At 36.0% G+C, this 5916-nt stretch overlaps 1 long non-coding RNA gene across 1 annotated transcript; it reads left to right on the top strand.

Moving 5' to 3' along the window:
- Nucleotides 1-1612: 1612 nt before the first annotated feature.
- On the top strand, nucleotides 1613-5170 carry LOC306651405. The gene is made up of 3 exons (XR_013761143.1): nucleotides 1613-1689; nucleotides 4055-4098; nucleotides 5108-5170. It is a non-coding gene; the product is annotated as an uncharacterized lncRNA (long non-coding RNA).
- The last annotated feature ends 746 nt before the right edge of the window (nucleotides 5171-5916 follow it).

The following is a 5916-nucleotide window of genomic DNA, read 5'->3' as shown; positions in this document are numbered from 1 at the left end:
ATTTCATCTCACTCCAGTCAGAATGGAAATTATTAAACACACAAATAAGTGTTGGTGAGGATGTGGGGCAAAAGGTTCATTCATACATTATTTATGGGACTGCAAATTGTGCAACCACTCTGGAGAACAGTATGGAGATTCCTCAAAACACTAAGAATGGAATCACCATATGACCCAGCTATCCCACTCCTTGGTATATATCCAAAAGATTTTTAAATTAGCATAATATAGGATACCGCCACATCAATGTTTATACCAGCATAATTCATAATAGCCAAGCTATGGAACCAAACTAGGTGCCTGTCAACTGATGACTGGATAAAGAAAATGTGATATTATACACACATATACATTATACACATACACATACATAATGGAGTATTACTCAGACTTAAAGAATAAAATTATGGCATTTGCCATTAAATGGATGGAACTGGAGACCATCATACTAAGTGAAATAAGCCAGGCACAGATAGTCAAGGGGAAAAAGGAAAAGAAAAGGAGGAATTCTCTAAAATAGTGGAAAGATCAGTGGAGTAGAGGAAAGGAATTGAGGGGGAGAGAGGAGGGATAGAATAAGAGAAGAACAGTGGAATAAATTCTACCTAGCTTTACTATGTACATATATGAATATACCACAGTGAGTCTCACTATTATGTGTCTCCATGAAGCACTAATTTAAAATAAAAACTATAAGTAAATAGGAGAAATATCAGTAGAGTGGAATGAAGGGAACAGGGGCAGGGAGGAGGGAGGGAAAGAGAAAATACCAGGGAAGAATTAGAGGAACTACATTCCTTGCTTTTATAATTGTGTCAAAATGAATTCTAATGTTAAATATAACTAGAAAGAACTAATAAAATTCCATGTTGCCACAGAATTTACTTCCACTTGGCAAGCTACTGGGGAATAGTTACTATGAACACAAATGCGTACATAGATATGTATTTTGTCATAGTACCTCGAAACTGAATAATGTAGACACATAAGGCAGGAACAAAAGGACTGATGATATATCAGAATCCTGTGATACAACCAGTTGTGGTGGCACACACCTGTAATCCCAGCAGCTCAGGAGGATTGCAAGTAAAAACTAGCCTCAGCAAATTAATGAGGCCCTAAGGACTTAATGAGACCCAGTCTCAAAATTTTTAAAAAAATATATTAAAAAAAGAACTGAGAATCTGGCTCAGTGGTTAAACAACCCTCGATTCAATCCCCAGTACAAAAAAAAAAAAAAAAAATCCTGTGTCACAGACACAACCCTACAGTGAAATATGTAAGAAATGAATAAGTCCTGTGTTCCATCAATATACCTAGTCTATTATTTTTTTTTGTTGTTGATGGTGAATGCATTTGACTTTCATTCCCTTTTATAAACACAGACTTTCCCAAAGGAACTCTCTTTATGCCTCACTATATTTCTAGGTGTGTGGTAGAGAAACATATTATTCTGTTACAGAGGCGATCAGGACAAAGGATACAACTGAACCAAGATCATAGTATTAACATAAGGTCTGGCACAGAGATCCACATCTTCTGAGAATTACTGCTGTGTCTTCTCCAGAAGTCCTACTATGATGCAATGTTCTTCTACAACCAATGAGGAGCAGGCAGATTGGAGCCAGGGAATCTCAGACATGTTGAGGAAGTGGAGACATCGGCCATCTCTGAGGAGAGGGGCATGGGGTAAGTATGAAAACAACAGAATTGTTTTAAATTTTATTAAAGGAATACTTAAACCCCCAGATCCATTCTGTAACCCACTCAGCCATACATGTTCTTCCTTGAAGCCAACAGAACAGAATAGGGGAAGTTTAGCTTTCGTACATATTTGTTTATGAAAGCTGTAAATTTGGGTATACTGTACACAGACAACAGTATATGTGAAAATGTCCCAAAGGAATTAGGTGAAATTCAGAACTCTAAATATTTACTAGAGACCATACCAGACCACACACAGCCCTTCAGCTGCCAGAAAATGCACTGATATCTAACATCTAGGCAGAGACATCTGTTTTACTGATGCTGTCTTGTCAACCTATGAACCATGTCTGATCTTCCAGAAAGTCTTGGGATTAGTCAAAGATTTCTTGGGTACATGTTACCAGAACTAGTTTAAAGTAAAGGTGATCCAGAAACATTTTCAAGCCTCAGCAGGACTGACACAGAGAGATATAAGCAGTATAGTCAGTAGGCCACACTTCTTAAATGACCTTTCTAATACTCAAATCCTATCATTAATATACAAATTACATTTTCCCTTTTATTAGAAAAACATCAAAAAGTTTGAATAGGAATATACAAATCATCTATTCATCCTCCCCAACATACGTGAAAAATGAATTGCCATAAAGATATTGGCATGCTTTCTTCTTTCTGGTGTGCACCTATGAAAACTGATACCTTAATTATTAAAAAATATTTTAACTGTGGTACCTATTCAAGCTCATATAAAGAGTGAAGTGTATTGAGGTGCCAAGGATACAACTCTGAGGGAAACAACAGTTCACAATTTGTGAACACTGATTTCATAAATTCTGACCTTCCTGTTTAGGTAAAGGTTAGTTGGCTGTGCCTATTAGTCATCATGATTAAAAAGTCAGTGTGAAAACATTGGCATGGAATCACTGTCCCACCAGAATAACCAGAACCTAGACTAGATAGGAATGAGTGGGGAAGCCTTACCTCCACATTCAGGGTGGTCACAGTTACCTGTTAATAGTCATTACTTGAGAAGGCCACTGGCTAGAAATTGGGAATACTGGTTATTTAAGCATATTTATATTATCTCTTGGTTTCTAAAGCATTCCAACACAGAATATGTAGCATTTTAAATTTTTTTTCATAGTTGTAGATGGGTAGCATGCCTTATGTTTGTTTTATTTTTACGTGGTGCCCAGGATTGAACCCAGTACCTCACATGTGCTAGGCAAGCACTCTGCCACTCAGCTACAGTCCCAGCCCCTATGTAGCATTTTTATTAAAAAAAAAACAGAGGTTTAACTTGATGTGAAGAGATCAACTAAATGATTTATGTTTTTTAAAAAATCTCATAAATGATTTTTATGTTATATATGAATTAAGACCTCAATGAATAAAGTCTTATTTCACAATATATATGCAAATGCTATTGAAAGACAATGAGGTAGTAAAGAAGATTGATAGCCATATTATTGAACTGTGCAATTCAGGGGATTTTTATTTGCTCACCTATTTTTTTTTCTCTAGTGCACACAGTTTAACAGGCAAAAATTTCCTTGTTAAGAGCTGAGAGATAGTAAATCTTTATAACAGAAGAAAATATGGGAAAATATAAAATAGAAACCACTTTACTTCACCTATCATTAATATACAAATTACATTTTCCCTTTTATTAGAAAAACATCAAAAAGTTTGAATAGGAATAAACAAATCACCTATTCATCCTCCCCAACATACATGAAAAATGAATTGCCATAAAGATATTGGCATGCTTTCTTCTTTCTGGTGTGCACCTATAAAAACTGAGATCTTAATTATTAAAAAAAATGTTTTGATTGTGATGCCTATTCAAGTTCATATAAGGATATTGAGAAGTCACCTTAATTTTCCCAAAACAGTTATTATAAAACCACTCACTGAAATAATACTGACCCTCCCACTTATTTAAAGTATGTTATTTATCATTTCACTAATATTTGTGTGACTTTGCTGCAGTTTCCTGTATTTCGTTTCTATTAACAGGCCTTGTGCCAAGATTAGTGTACGTTTATGTATAACAATGTAAGGATGGCAAACCAATTCCTCTTGAAGTTAGTTGAAAGAGCTAGCTGATGTGATACTTTTTTTTTTATCTAAGATGCTGTGGTTTGTGATCAGCTGTGCTTTGGGAAATTCCATCTCTTGACTTTGACCGTATCTTCTGGCTAGTAGACTTATTTTTATACTCTTCATTTTCTTGACTTGCTAGTGCTCACATACAAAATAGGAGGTAATATTGAGGGACAAAAAAGGCACATACCATTAAAAGAAAAGGGGTGCTGGCTTTCTTAATTAGTATCTTGTGTTTCAGGAGCTGGAGGGAGAGGATTTCCGCGCAATTCATGGACCTCCAAGGTAGAAAAGGTTAAAGAATGGGATAGAAGAGCACAAGACTAAACTGTGTTCTTTCTGTTTTAACTTAGGATGTGGTGTTTTATTATTTTTATTCATGGCAATTTTTCCTTTCATATTTTGTGATCTGGATTTTGCAGTTTCGGACTTATTCTATTAGTGGATGAGAGAAATAGAAAAATGGAACCATTCTCCATTTTCTCCTTTTAATTAATTTTTTGGAGAAAAATGGCACATTGTTGTTTTAATACAAGATGAACTTTGGGATCTAGCTAAGTAAATTCCCTAAAATCATGGAGATTCCTTGTGTGGATAGAAAGAACTGGAATAGTCATAGACCTACAGCCCACAAAGTAAAACAATGGCAACTGGATGGCCCAAGATCAGCAGTTTCCATGTAGTTCTGTTCAGGAGACACCTTAAGTGGATCAGAGATTATCAATTGAACCAATGATGTTAGATCATTTAAAGAACTCTGAGATGTGTAGGTGAATATTCTTTAACAATGATTTATTTTATTATCAAATTAATGTGTTTGTTTGGTGGGCAGACCCCACAATTGTTACAGAAATCAGTGTTTCTACTTATTTTTCAGATAGGATCTGTGCCAAGGGAAATAGCATAAGGACTTTTCCCATTAAAAGTATAGAAATAGGATTAAATTATTGAATGTGGTAATTAGATTGTCACTTATGAGATTAGGCTTAGTGGGTACAGCACTGTGTAGATTGTTTTCTAAAGATAATTTTTAACTAAAATAACCCAGTCTCCAATGGTAGTGAACTCTCCTAGCTCAAGGACCTGGTGTTGATAGGGTATTGAGAGAGAACAGATATTCCTACCTTAGTTCCTATCACAGGATTCAGAAACCCTTACTTAACCAGATCTGTTTCACACAGTAGAGCTTTTCTGAGAGAAAGATCCTGAGAATGCTTCCAAGGGATAGATGAAGAGGAAAATGACAGATCTGATAGGGACTACTAAAGTAAGGAAATTTCCTTTCTTTCTACAGTCAATCAATGACCTGGATGATGAACCTGTAGCCTTTGTTGTCTTGATTGATATTATGCAGAACCAATTTGAAGACAGTGGTATACCAAGCCAAACTGCTGCTCCCCGTGAGCCTTGGAAGTCCCCATTTAGAAGAATCCTGGATTGTTTTGTAAGATGCTTTGGGTAAGAACTAGTCTCCAATTTTTCACCTTCTGATTTTCCCCTCCAAATTATTTCCCCTTCCTGATGTACCAGAACTAATTCAGAGTTCTCCCAGGATAAGCTGACCCTTTGCTTTTCTTTGTAGGAGAAATTCCATGTCCTGAGACCATGCATGCTTCAAACACAGAGCAATGAATGGATATAAACACCCCATCCACTACAACATTTCCCCCTTTGTTGTTACTCTGTTGATTGTTTTATAATAAATGCTTGGATGCTTGCTTATTTTTGTAGTGCCTATGCACACAGGCAGAAACGTTGGATGGGATGGATATTGTTAGGGTTAGTAGGGGTGGGGGATTCACCAGAGTAAACTACCACTTTACTTAGCCCTATGAGGCTGTAATACCACTATCCAGGTGGAGATTGCCTCTTTTTTTAATCTTATTATATATTTATTCCCACATCTTATTCATGCATTATAGTTGTACATCATGATGAGATTTGTTGTTGCATATTCATACATGCACACAATACAACAATATAATTTGGGACTGAATACTGCCTCTTAAATAGGACTATCACCAATAGACAGTGTTATTTTTCCACACAGATGTTGGCACTTACCCTGAGAGGAATTATTTCACGTGGGAATTGAGAAGAAAC

The sequence above is a fragment of the Sciurus vulgaris genome (assembly GCF_902686455.1).
Source record: "Sciurus vulgaris genome assembly, chromosome: X".
NCBI classification, from domain to species: domain Eukaryota; kingdom Metazoa; phylum Chordata; class Mammalia; order Rodentia; family Sciuridae; genus Sciurus; species Sciurus vulgaris.
Note: the sequence above shows the minus strand (reverse complement) of the source record. Positions and strands in the feature narration are given on the sequence as shown.